The sequence below is a fragment of the Phocoena sinus genome, chromosome X (assembly GCF_008692025.1).
Source record: "Phocoena sinus isolate mPhoSin1 chromosome X, mPhoSin1.pri, whole genome shotgun sequence".
Classification (NCBI taxonomy): Eukaryota; Metazoa; Chordata; class Mammalia; order Artiodactyla; family Phocoenidae; genus Phocoena; species Phocoena sinus.
The window spans coordinates 71,499,490-71,514,589 of record NC_045784.1 but is presented as its reverse complement, the minus strand read 5'-3'; positions in this window follow the sequence as shown (position 1 = coordinate 71,514,589).

The window sequence follows — 15,100 nt, the reverse complement described above, 5'->3', positions numbered from 1 at the left end:
AATTCACTGATGAGTCTAGTTGTTTTGTGGTAGCATCTTTAGAATTTTCTATATATAGTATCATATCATCTGCAAACAGTGACAGTTTTCCTTCTTCTATTCCAATTTGCATTCATTTTATTTCTTTTTCTTCTCTGATTGCCATGGTTAGGACTTCCAAAACTACAGTGAATAAAAGTGGTGACAATGGGCATCCTTGCCTTGTTCCTGACCGTAGAGGGAATGATTTCAGCTTTTCATCATTGAGAATGATGTTAACTGTGGGTTTGACATATATGGCCATTATTATATTGAGATATGTTCCCTCTATTCCAGCAATGGTAAGAGCTTTTTATCACAAATGGATGCTGAATTTTGTCAAAAACTATTACTACATCTATTGAGCTGATCATATAGATTTTATTCTTCAGTTTGTTAATGTGGTATATCACACTGATTGATTTGCAGATATTGAAGAACACTTGCATCCCTGGGATGAATCCCAATTGATCATGGTGTATGATACTTTTAATGTATTGCTGGACTTGGTTTTCTAGTATCTTGTTGAGTATTTTAGCATCTGTATTCATCAGTGCTACTGGCATGGGATTTTCTTTTTCTTTTTTATTTAACATCTTTATTGGAGTATAATTGCTTTACAATGTTGTGTTAGTTTCTGCTGTATAACAAAGTGAATCAGTGAAAATCTATACATATATCTCCATATACCCTCCCTCTTACAACTCCCTCCCAAACTCTCTGTCCCACCCCTTTATGTGGTTGCAAAACACCAAGCTGATCTCCCTGGGCTATACAGCTACTTCCAACTAGCTATCTATTTTACATTTGGTAGTGTTTATATGTCAATGCTACTCTCTCACTTCGTCCCAGGTTACCCTTCCCCCTCCCCATGTCCTCAAGTCCATTCTCTACATTTGCATCTTGTTTTTTTTGTTTGTTTGTTTGTTTCTTTTGGAGTTTAGGGTATACTATTTACTTAGCACTTAAATGTATAGAACAAAATCTTGTCCTCAATGAAAATTATATAATCCACTGAAGTGAAAAAATTTGCTCATCATTTTAAGAATTACCATTTCTATAAATTCTTTTAACATGGTGAGAAATATTCTAAATCAGCCTTAAATTTTTTTAACATCTTTAATGGAGTATAATTGCTTTACAATGTTGTGTTAGTTTCTGTTGTATAAAAAAAGTGAATCAGCTATATGTATACATATATCCCCATATCCTCTGTCTCTTACATCCCCTCCTACCCTCCCTTTCCCATCCCTCTACGTGGTCACAAAGCACCAAGCTGATCTCCCTGTGCTATGTAGCTTCTTCCCACAAGCTATCTATTTTACATTTAGTAGTGTATATATGTAAATGCTACACTCTCACTTCATCCCAGCTTACACTTCCACTCCCCATGTCCTCAAATCCATTCTCTACTTCTGGCCTTATTCCTGTCCTGCCCCTAGGTTCATCAGAAACAATTTTTTAAATTCCATATATATATATATATATATATATATATATATATATATATATATATATATGTTACCATACTGTATTTGTTTTACTCTTTCTGAAATACTTCACTCTGTTTGAGAGACCCAAGATCCATTCACCTAAGAACAAAAACCTCAATTTTGTTTCATTCTATGGCTAAGTAATATTCCACTGTATATATGTGACACATTTTCTTTATCCATTCATCTGTCAATGGACACTTAAGATGCTTCCATGTCCTGGCTATTGTAAATAGAGCTGCAATGAACATTGCGGTACATGAGGCTTTCTGAATTATGGTTTTCTCAGGGTATACGCCCAGTAGTGGGATAGCTGGGTCATATGGTTTTTCTATTTTTAGTTTTCTAAGGAAGCTCTATATTGATCACGATAGTGGCTGTATTAATTTACATTCCCACCATCAGTGCAAAAGGGTTCCCTTTTCTCCACACCCTCTCCAGCATTTAATATTTGTAGATATTATGATGATGGTTATTCTGACCAGTGCGAGGTGATACCTCATTGTAATTATGATTACTTTTTCCCTAATGATTAATGATGCTGAGCACCCTTTCATGTATTTGTTGGCAATTTGTATATCTTCATTGGAGAAATGTCTCTTTAGGTCTTCTGCCCATTTCTGGATTGGGTTGTTTGTTTTTTTGATATTGAGCTGCATGATCTGCTTGTATATTTCGGATATTAATATTTTGTCACTTGCTTCTTTTGCAAACTTTTTCTCCCATTCTAAGGGTTGTCTTTTGGTCTTGTTTATGGTTTCCCTTGCAGTGCAAAAGCTTTGAAGATTCATTAGGTCTCATTTGTTTATTTTTGTTTTTATTTCCATTTCTCTAGGAGGTGGGTCAAAAAGGATCTTGCTGTGATTTATGTCATAGAGTGTTCTGCCTACGTTTTCCTCTAAGAATTTTATAGTGTCTGGTATTACATTTAGGTCTTTAATCCATTTTGAGTTTATTTTTGTGTATGGTGTTAGGGAGTGTTCTAATTTAATACTTTTACATGCACCTGTCCAGTTTTCCCAGCACCACTTATTGAAGAGGCTGTCTTATCTCCATTGTATATTCTTGCCTCCTTTATCAAAGATAAGGTGACCACAGGTGCGTGGGTTTATATCTGGGCTTTCTATCCTGTTTCATTTATCTGTATTTCTGTTTTTGTACCAGTACCACACTGTCTTGCTTACTGTAGCTATGTAGTATAGTCTGAAGTCAGGGAGCCTGATTCCTCCAGCTCCATTTTTAGTTCTCAAGATTGCTTTGGTTATTCAGGGTGTTTTGTGTTTCCATATAAAGTGTGAAATTTTTTGTTCTAGTTCTGTGAAAAATGCCAGTGGTAGTTTGTTAGGGATTGCATTGAATCTGTAGATTGCTTTGGGTAGTAGAGTCATTTTCACAATGTTGATTCTTCTAATTCAAAAACATGGTATATCTCTCCATCTGATTGTATTATCTTTAGTTTCTTTCACCATAATTGTCATAATTTTCTGCATAAAGTTTTTTGTCTCCTTAGATAGGTTTATTCCTATGTATTTTATTTTTTGCAAAGGTAAATGGAAGTGTTTCCTTAATTTCTCTTTCAGATTTTTCATCATTAGTGTATAGGAATGCAACAGATTTCTGTGCATTAATTTTGTATACTTCTACTTTACCAAATTCATTGATTAGTTCTTGTAGTTTTCTGGTAGCATCTTTAGGATTCCTTATGTATAGTATCATGTCATCCACAAACAGTGAAAGTATTGCTTCTTCTTCTCGGATTTGGATCTGTTTTATTTGTTTTTCTTCTCTGATTGCTTTGGCTAAAACTTCAAAACTATGTTAAATAATAGTGGAGAAAGTGGGCAACATTGTCTTGTTCCTGATGTTAGAGGAAATTGTTTCAAATTTTCACCATTGACCAAGATATAGGCTGTGTGTTTTTCATATATGGCGTTTATTTTGTTGAGGTAGGTTCCCTCTGTGCCTACTTTCTTGAGAATTTTTATTATAAATTGTTGTTTAATTTTGTTGAAAGCTTTGTCTGCATCTACTGAGGTGATCTTATGGTTTTTATCCTTCAATTTGTTAATATCGTGTATCACATTGATTGATTTGCATATACCGAAGGATCCTTGCATTCCTGGGATAAAACTCACTTGATCATGGTGTATGCTCCTTTTTATGTGCTGTTAGATTCTGTTTGTTAGTATTTTGTTAAGGATTTTTGCATCTATATTCATCAGTGATATTGTCCTGTAGGTTTATTTTTTTTGTGACATCTTTGGTGGTTTTAGTATCAGGGTGATGGTGGCCATGTAGAATGAGTTTGGGAATGTTCCTCCCTCTGCTTTACCTTGGATAAATTTGAGAAGGATAGGTGTTAGCTCTTCTCTAAATGTTTGATAGAATTTGCCTGTGAAGCCGTCTGGTCCTGAGCTTTTGTTTGTTGCAGATTTTAAATCACGTTTTCAATTTCAGTGATTGTGATTGGTCTGTTCATATTTTCTCTTTCATCCTGGTTCAGTCCCAGAAGGTTGTGCTTTTCTAAGACTTTGTCCTTTCCTTCTAGGTTGTCCATTTCATTGGCATATAGTTGCTTGTAGTAATCTCTATGATCCTTTGCATTTCTGCAGTGTCAGATATTACTTCTTTTTCATTTCTAATTCTGTTGATTTGAGCCTTCTCCCTTTTTTTCTTGATGAGTCTGGCTAATGGTTTATGAGCTTTGTTTACCTTCTGAAGTCTTTTAGTTTTATTGGTCTTTGCAATTATTTCCTTCATTTCTTTTTCATTTATTTCTGATATGACCTTTATGATTACTTTTCTTCTTCTACCTTTTGGATATTTAATATTTGTTTTTCTCTCATTGCTTTAGGTGAAAGGTTAGGCTGTTTATTTGAGATTTTGCTTGTTTTTTGTGGTAGGGTTTTATTGATGTAAGCATCCCTGTTAGAACTGCTTTTGCTCCATTCCACAGGTTTAGTGTCATCCTGTTTTCATTGTCATTTGTTTGTAGGCATTTTTTAAAACATCTTTATTGGAGTATAATTGCTTTACAATGGTGTGCTAGCTTCTGCTTTATAACAAAGTGACTCAGTTATACATATACATATATCCCCATATATCTTCCCTCTTGAGTCTCCATCACTCCCACCCTCCCTATCCCACCCCTCTAGGTGGGCACAAACACCGAGAAGATCTCCTGTGCTATGTGGCTCCTGCTCACTAGCTATTTATTTTACGTTTGGTAGTGTATATACATCCATGCCAGTCTCTAACTTTGTCCCAGCTTATGCTTCTCCTTCCCTGTGTCTTCAAGTCCATTCTCTAGTAAGTCTGCTTCTTTATTCCTGTCCTAACCCTAGGTTCTTCATGAACTTTCTTTTATTTAGATTTCATATATATGTGTTAGCATACAATACTTTTTTTTTTCACTTTCTGACTTACTTCACTCTGTAGGACAGAATCTAGGTCCATCCATCTCACTAAAAATAACTCAATTTAGTTTATGGCTGAGTAATATTCCATTGTATGTATGTGCCACATCTTCTTTATCCATTCATCTGTCGATGGACACTTAGGTTGCTTCCATGTCCTGGCTATTGTAAATAGAGCTGCAGTGAACATTGTGGGACATGACTTTTTGAATTATAGTTTTCTCAGGGTATATGCCCAGTAGTGGGGTTGCTGGGTCATATGGTAGCTCCATTTTTGTTTCTTAAGGACCCTCCATACTGTTCTCCATAGTGGCTCTATCAATTTACATTCCCACCAGCAGTGCAAGAGGGTTCCCTTTTCTCCACACCCACTCAGGCATTTATTTTTTGTAGATTTTTGATGATGGCCATTCCAACAGTTGTGAGGTGATAATTCATTGTATTTTTGATTTGCATTTCTCTAATGATTAGTTATGTTGAGCATCCTTTCATGTGTTTGTTGGCAATCTGTATATCTTCTATGGAGAAATCTCTATTTAGGTCTTCTGCCTAGTTTTGGATTAGGTTGTTTGTTTTATTGATATTGAGCTGCATGTGTTGTTTGTATATTTTGGATATTAATCCTTTGTCAGTTGCATCGTTTGCAAATATTGTCGCCCATTATGAGGATTGTCTTTTTGTCTTGTTTACAGTTTATTTTGCTGTAAAATACTTTGAAGTTTCATTAGGTCCAATTTGTTTATTTTTGTTTTTATTTCCATTTCTCTAGGAGATGGATCAAAAAGGATCTTGCTGTCACTATTGTCATAGAGTTTTCTGCCTGTTTTCTTGTAAGATTTTTTCGTGTCTGTCCTTACATTTAGATTTTAATGCATTTTGAGTTTATTTTTGTGTATGGAGTTAGGGAGTGCTCTAATTTCATTCTTTTACATGTAGCTGTCTAGTTTTCCCAGCACTACTTATTGAAGAGGCTGTCTTTTCTCCATTGTTATTCTTGACCCCTTTATCAAAAGTAAGGTTACCATACGTGCATGGGTTTATCTCTGGGCTTTCTGTCCTGTTCCATTCATGATATTTCTCTTTTTGTGTCAGTACCATAGTGTCTTCATTAGTGTAGCTTTGTAGTATAGTCTGAAGTCAGGGAGTATGATTCCTCTAGCTCCGTTTTTCTTTCTCAAGATTGCTTTGCAAATTCAGGGTCTTTTGTGTTTCCATACAAATTGTGAACTTTTTTGTTCTAGTTCTATTAAAAATGCCACTGGTAGTTTGATAGGGATCACATTGAATCTGTCAATTACTTTGTATAGTATAGTCATTTTCACAATGTTGATTCTTGCAATCCAAGAACATGGTATATCTCTCCATCAGTTTGTATCATCTGTAATGTCTTTCTTCAGTGTTTCATAGTTTTCTACATAAAGTTCTTTTGTCTCCTTAGGTAGTTTTATTCCTAGGTATTTTATTCTTTTTGTTGCAGTGGTACATGGTAGTGTTTCCTTAAATTTTGTTTCAGATTTTTCATCATTAGTGTATAGGAATGCAAGAGATTTCTGTGCCTTAATTTTGTATCCTGCTACTTTACCAAATTCACTGATTACCTCTAGTAATTTTCTGGTAGCATCTTTAGGATTCTCTATGTAGAATATCATGTCTTCTGCACACAGTGACAGTTTTACTTCTTTTCATATTTGGATTCCTTTTATTTCTTTTTCTTCTCTGATTGCTGTGGCTAAAGCTTCCTAAACAATGTTGAATTATAGTTGTGAGAGTGGGCAACCTTTTCTTTTTCCTGTTCTTAGTGGAAATGGTTTTAATTTTTCACCATTGAAGACAATGTTGGCTGTGAGTTTGTCATATATGGTCTTTATTAAGATGAGATAAGTTCCCTCTATGCCTACTTTCTGGAGGGTTTTTATGATAAATAGGTGTTGAATTTTAGCAAATGTTTGTCTGCATCTATTGAGATCATCACATGGTTTTATTTGTCAATGTGTTAATATGGTGTATCACATTGATTGATTTGCTTATATTGAAGAATCCTTGCATTCCTGGGATAAATCCCACTTGGTCATGGTGTATGATCCTTTAAATGTGCTGTTGGATTCTGTTTGCTCATTTTTGTTGAGGAATTTTGCATCTATGTTCATCAGTGGTATTGGCCTGTAGTTTTCTTTCTTTATTTCATATTTGTCTGGTTTTGCTATCAGGGTGATAGTGGCCTCGTAGAATGAGTCTGTGAGTGTTCCTCCCTCTGCTATATTTAGGTAGAGTTTGAGAAGGATAGGCGTTAGGTCTTCTCTAAATATTTGATAGAATTCACCTGTGAAGCCGTCTTGTCCTGGGCTTTTGTTTATTGGAAGATTTTTAATCACAGTTTCAATTTCAGTGCTTGTGATTGGCCTGTTTATATTTTCTATTTCTTCCTGATTCAGTCTTAGTTGGTTGTGCTTTTCTAAGAGCTTGTCCATTGTTTCCATTTTGTCCAAGTTAACATCATATAAATGTTTGTAGTAATCTCTCTTGATGCTTTGTATTTCTGCAGTGTCATTTGTTACTTTTCCTTTTTCATTTCTAATCCTGTTGATTTGAGTCTTCTCCTTTTTTATCTTGATGAGTCTGGCTAATCATTTATCAAAATTTTTAATCTTCTCAAAGAACCTGATTTTTTAAAATTGTTTCCTTCATTTCTTTTTGATTTATTTCTGATCTGTTATGTATGATTTTATTCCTTCCACTAACTTTGGGGTTTTTTTGTTCTTCTTTCTCTAATTGCTTTACATGTAAGTTTAGGTTGTTTGTTTGAAGTTTTTCTTGTTTCATGAGGGAAGATTTTACAGATAAACTTCCCTCTTAGAACTGCTTTTTCTGCATCCCACAGGTTTTGGGTCATCATGTTTTGATTGTCTTTTGTTTATAGGTGTTCTCCAATTTCCTCTTTGATTTCTCCAGTGATCTCTTGGATATTCAGTAACGTATTGTTCGCCTACATATGTTTGTATTTTTTACAGTTTTTTTTCCTGTAATTGATATCTAGTCACATGGCGTTGTGCTCAGAATAGTTACTTGATATGATTTAATTTTCTTACATTTACTCAGGCTTGATTTATGACCCAAGAGATGATCTATCCTGGAGAATGTTCCATGAGCTCTTGAGAAGGAAGTGAATTCTGCTGTTTTTGGATTGAACGTCTTATAAATATCAGTTAAGTCCATCTTGTTTAATGCGTCATTTAAACTTGTGTTTCCTTATTTATTTTCATTTTGGATGATCTGTCCATTGGTGAATGTTGGGTATTAACCTCCCCTTCTATTATTGTGTTACTGTCAATTTCCCCTTTTTGGCTGTTACCATTGGTCATATGTATGGAGGTGCTCCTTATTGGGTGCATACATATTTACAATTGTTATATCTTCTTCTTGCATTGATTCCTTGATCATTATGTAGTGTCCTTCTTTGTCTCTTGGAATAGTTTTCTTTTTTAAGTCTATTTTTTCTGATATGAGAATTGCTACTCCAGCTCTCTTTTGATTTCCCTTTGTATGGAATATCTTTTTCCATCCCCTCACTTTCAGTCTATATGTGTCCTTAGGTCTGAAATGTGTCTCTTGTAGACAGCATATATGTGGTCTTGTTTTTTAATCCATTCTGCCAGTCTATATCTTTTGGTTGGAGCAGTTAATCCATTCATTTAAGGTAATTATCAATATGTATGTTCCTATTACCATTTTCTTGTTTTGGGTTTTTTTTTTTTTGTAGGTCTTTTCCTTCTTTTCTGTTTCCTGCCTAGAAAAGTTCACTTTGCATTTGTTGTAATGTCCTTTTGTGGTGCTGAATTCTTTGAACTTTTGCTTTCGTTAAAGGTTTTAATTTCTCCATCGAATCTGAATGAAATCCTCCTGGGTAGAGTAACCCTGATTGTAGGTTTTTTCCCTTTCATCACTTTAAATATGTCCTGCCACTTCCTTCTGGCTTGCAGAGTTTCTGCTGAAAGATCAGCTCTTAACCTTATGGGGATTCCCTTGTATGTTATTTGTTGCCTTTCCCTTGCTGCTCTTAATGTTTTTTCTTTGAATTTAATTTTTGATAGTTTGATTAATTTGCGTCTCGGCGTGTTACTCCTTGGATTTATCCTGTATGGAACTCACTGTGCTTCCTCGACTGGATTGACTATTTCCTTTCCCTTGTTAGGAAAGTTTTCAACTCTAATCTCTTCTAATATTTTCTCAGGGCTTTTCTCTTCTTCTTTGGGACGCTTATAATTTGAATGTTGTTGCATTTAAAGTTGTCCCAGAGTTATCTGAGACTGTCCTCAAATTTTTTCATTCTTTTCTCTTTATTCTGGTCTGTGGTAGTTATTCCCACTATTTTACCTTCCAGGTTACTTATCCATTCTTCTGCCTCAGTTATTCTGCTATTGATCCCTTCTCAAGAATTTTTAATTTCATTTCTTGTGTTGTTCATCATTGTTTGCTTGCTCTTTATTTCTTCCAGGTCCTTGTTAACATGTCTTGTATTTATTCCATTCTATTTCCAAGATGTTTGATCGTCTTTACTCTCATTACACTGAATTTTTTTTCCAGTAGACTACCTATTTCTTCTTCATTTTTTATCTGGTGGGATTTTACCTTGCTCCTTCATCTGCTGCATATATCTCTGTCTTCTCATTTTAAACTACTGTGTATGTGGTCTCCTTTCCACAGCCTGCAGGTTCATAGTACCTGTTGTTTTTGGTGTCTGCCCCCTGTGGGTGATGTTGTTTCAGTGGTTTGTGTAGACTTCCTAGTGGAGGGGAATGGTGCCTGTGCTCTGGTGGGTGAGGCTGTATCCTGTCTTTCTGGTGGGCATGGCCACATCTGCTGGTGTGTTTATTTGTGTCTGTGAACTTAGTATTACTTCAGACAGCCTCTCCTAATGGGTGATGTTGTGTTCCTGTCTTGCTCGTTTTTTGGTATGGGACATCCAGTACTGGAGCTTTCTGGCCTTTGGGTGGAGCTGGGTCTTAGCATTCAGACATAGATCTCTGGGAGAGCTCTTGCTGTTTGATATTTTGTGGGGTGGGAGTTCTCTAGTGATCCAATGTCCTGAACTTGCCTCTCCCATCTCAGAGGCTCAGACCTGACACCAGACTATAGCACCATGACCTTGTCAGCTACATGGCTCAGAAGAAAAGGGAGAAAAAAATTAATTAAAAACAAACAATAATAAAAATAAATATAACAACAAAAGCAGTAAACAATCCAGCAATGATAGCAAGTGCTAAAACTATACTAATTTAAACATATCAATCAGAAACAAATCAGTCTCAGACAGCAAACCCCAAGTCTACCGTTGCTTCCAAGGTCCACCACCTCAGTTTGGGATGATCATTGTTCTATTCAGTTATTCCACAGATGCAGGGTACCTCAAGTTGACTGTGGAGATTTATTCTGCTGTCCCTGAAGCTGCATGGAGAAATTTCCCTTTCTCTTCTTTTTTGGAACATCTCCTGGAGTTCAGCTTTGGTTTTGGCCCCACCTCTGTGTGTATGTCGCCCTTAGGCCTCTGTTCCCTCCCAGACAGGAAGGGGTTAAACAGCGGCTGATTAGGGGGATCTTTCTTATTCAGGCCTTGTGGACGGAGGGGTACTGTAGTTATAATTGGAATGCAGGGCAAGTTTGTGGCAGCAGAAGCTGGCGTGTTGTTGCAACAGCCTGAGGTGCACCATATGTTGTCTTGGGGAACTTGTCACTGAATCATGGGGCCCTGGGCAGTGGTGTGCTACACAGGCTCCCCAGGGGGTTTGTGGATAGTGGCCTTGTGCTTGCACACAGGATTCTTGGTGGCTGCAGCTGCAGCGTTAGCATTTCATACCCGTCTCTGGGGTCTGAGCCTGATAGTCACATTGCGTGCCTGTCTCTGGAGTTCACTTATGGTGCTCTGCCTTCTGTGGGGCAGACAGGGAAAGAATCCCTGCTCCTTGTGCATCCCAAAACAATGGTGTCTGCGTCTTAGGCAGTTTCCAGACATTTCCCGACACCTTCCCTGCAGCTGTGGTGACCTAGCCCCCTTCAGGCTGTGTTCATGCAGCAACCTCAGTCCTCTCCCTGAGGTCTGACTTCCAAAGCCCAAGCTTCAGCTCCCAGCCCCACCTGTCCTGGTGGGGGAGCAGACAAGCCTCTCGGGCTTGTAAGTGCTGGTGGGCACCAATCCTCTGTGCAGAATCTCTCCACCTTTGCCCTCTGCACCCCTGTTGCTATGCTTTCCTCCATGGCTCCAAAGTTCCCCCCCACCACCTACCCCCATCTGATAGAATTCATCAGCGAAGAATTCATCAGCTGATAGAATTCATCAGCGAAGAAGTCATCAGTCTTAGACTTCTGTTTGTTGGAAGTTTTAAAGCTACAGTAATCAAAACAGTATGGTACTGGCACAAAAACAGAAATATAGATCAATGGAATAGGATAGAAAACACAGAAATAAACTCACTTACCTATTGTGAATTAATTTATGACAAGGGAGACAAGAATATACAATGGAGATAAGACAGTCTCTTCAATAAGTGGTGCTGGGAAAACCTGACAGCTATACATAAAAGAATGAAATTGGAATATTTTCTAACTCTATCCAGAAAAAAAAAAGAAACAAAAAAAAGAAAAAAATCTTGAAATGGATCAAGGACCTATATGTAAGGCTGGACAGTAAAACATTCTTACAGGAAAACATAATCAGAACGTTCTTTTACATAAATCATAGTAATATCTCTTTTGATCCACCTATTAGAACAATTAAAATAAAACCAAAAATAAACAAATGGGACTTAATTAAACTTAAAATCTTCTGCACAGCAAAGGAAACCATCAACAAAACAAAAAGATGAAGCAACCAACAAGGGATTAATCTCCAAAATATACAAACAACCCATGCGGCTCAATAATAAAAAATACAATCAAAAAATGGGCAGAAGATATAAATAAACATTTCTTCAAAGAGGCCATACAGATGGCCATCAGGAACATGAAAACATGCTCAACATCACTAAGTATCAGAGAAATGCAAACCAAAACTTCAATGAGATATCCCCTCACGCTGGTCAGAATGGCCATCAACAAAAAGTCTACAAAAAATAAATGCTGGAGAGGGTATGGAGAAAAGGGATTACTCCTACATTGTTGTTGGTGGGAATATAAATTGGTACAACCACTATGGAGAACAGTATGGAGGTTCCTTATAAAACTTAAAATAGAACAACCACATCATCCAGCAATCCCACTCCTGGGCATATATCCAGAAACAAACATAATCTGAAAGGATACATGCACCCCAATATTCATTGCCACACTATTTGCAATATCCAGGATATGGAAGCAACCTAAATGTCTATTGACAGAGAAATTGATAAAGAAGATATGGTAGATATGTACAATGGAACATTACCTGGATGTAAAAAAGAATGAAATAATGCCATTTGCAGCCACATCAATTGACCAAGTGATTATCTTACTAAATGAAGTAAGTTAGACAAAGACAAATATCATACAATATCACTCAAATGTGGAACCGAATTTTAAAAAATATACAAATGAACTTATTTACAAAACAGAAACAGACTTACAGAAATCTGAAACCAACTTGCTACCAAAGCAGAAACATTGTGAGGGAGGGAAAAATCAGGAAATTTGGATGAACATACACACACTACTATTTATAAAATAGACAACCAACAGGAACCTACTGTATAGCACAGGGAACTGTACTCTCTATTTTGTGGTAACCTATTTGAGAAAATAATCTAAAAAAGAATGAATATATATATATATATATAACTGAATCACTTTGCTGTAGAGCTGAGACTAACACAATATTGTAAATCAACTATACACCAATAAAATTAAAATATTTAAAAAAGAGAGGACTTCCCTGGTGGCGTAGTGGTTAAGAATCTGCCTGTTAATGCAGGGGACACAGGTCCGATCCCTGGCCCAGAAAAATACCACATGCCACGGAGCAACTAAACCTGTGCGTCACAGCTACTGAGCCTGCACTCTACAGCCTGTGTGCCACACCATCTGAAGCTCATGTGCCTAGAGCCTGTGCTCCACAACAATAGAAGCCACTGCAATTAGAAACCCATGCACTGCAATGAAGAGTATCCCCCGCTTGCCGCAACTAGAGAAAGCCCGTGCAAAGCAACAAAGAACCAGCACAGCCAAAAATAAAAACAAATAAATAAATATATATTAAAAAGAGAGACATCTGCACTCCTATGTTAATTGAAGCATTTTTACAATAGCCAATATATTGAAGCAACGTAAATGTCTGTCTACAAATGAATGGGCATCGAAAGTGTGATATACCATGGGATGTAATTCAGCCATGGTAAAAAGTAAATCCTGCCATTTGTGACCAGACTGATGAAATTTAAGGGCATTATACTAAGTGGAATAAGTTACACAGAGAAAGATAAATACTATATGATTCACTTATTTGTGACATATAAAAGAATTTGAAATCATAGAAACAGATAGTAGAATGGTAGTTGCCAGGGACTGCAGTGTGGGGGAAATATGGAGATGTCAGTCATAAGGTACAAACTTCCAATCATGAGGGTCTAATAGACAGTAGTTAACAGTACCATATCATATACTTAAAAGTTGCTAAGAGAGTAGACCTGAAATATTCTCACCACAAAAAAGAAATAGTGATTATACTGTGTGATGTAGGTGTTAAGTAACCCTACTGTGGTAATCATTTTGCAATATAAATGTGCAACAAATCATCAAATTGTACACCTTAAACTTACACAATGTTATATGTTAATTGTCTCCATAAAACTGGGTAATAAAAAGAAAAAATGAGGATACAGAAGAAGGGTTAATTATAAGAGCTCTCCCTTAAGTAGAGAAGGCAACCCAGCACCCAGTGTTGCGAGTTGACTTGTGTCCCCTATAAGGATATATTCAAGTCCTACCATTTGGTACCTGTGAACTTGACCTTATTTGGAATAGTGTCTTTACAGGTGTAATCAAGTTAAGACGAGGTCATTCTGGATTATGGTGGGCCCTAATACAATGATTGGTGTCCTTATGAGAAAAGGGAAATTTGGACATGTGCACACCCAGACAGGAAAAATTTGCCATGTGTTCATGGAGGCTGGATTGGGCCAAGGTCTGGGTCAGTCAGCAAGGAAACACCTCAGGCAGTAGTACAATGAACAGACAACAGAAAGTGCTGGGAACATTCAGGGTACCAAGGAGCTTCAATTGTGTGTGGGGAATTTTGGTGAGAAGCAAAGCTAAAAATGTGTAGTAAAAGGTAATTTCTCAGTACCCAGTTTACATTTGATTTTTCAAATAAATTGTTTAGTGTTTCCACTTGTTTCAAACTAAGCAAATGTGACCTGGCTCTGAGAACTGCAGAGGGCAGTCTAACACTTGCTACTGGAGATCAGAAACTGAAATGCAAATTCGTTTATTCTAAATAGCAACACTTTGTATGTATTACTGGGGTTGTGCTACAGATCACAGAAGCAACTAATACTTGTGCAAAATCAACAAAACCTCAACATCAAGTCACATTCTGAAAAATATAACTACAAATTTTCCTTAATATGCTTAGTCCTTGATATGAGTATTCTCTGAAATTACAGGGAAAACTATACATAAGGAAATGGCTATAGATATTTTTGTTGTTATTAATAATACGACCAATGGGGTAAATAAATAAAGGTAGGATTTTAGTTATAGTTCTAGTTTATTTTGTCCCCTAATTATAATATGGAACACTTAGCATTCACCTGCAAATTATTGGAAGAAGGTGTGTCACTAGGAAATAAAGATTGTTAAAAAGAAAGAATGATATTTTTATTGTTAGAAGTTATGATATTTGGTTTAGTAATTCAATTTTAGTACTGAAAATATTGTCCTTGTTAAGCATTTAAAAATATACTGATAATAGGAATGAATGCAGCTCAGGATGGAGTGGATACAGTTCAATTTAAATTCTCCCTCCAACAGTCTCCTTCATTCTGGGAAAGAGTCCAATTCTGACAATTTCATGTGTTCAAGGGAGTAGAATCTTTCATTTGAGAAGCATAAAAGCAGTCCTAAGGGGTTCATAAAAAAGGACAGGACCCTGGGAAGGAGACTTCAAAATGTTGGCAAGGAGACAAATAAAATATACTCCACTTTTAAATG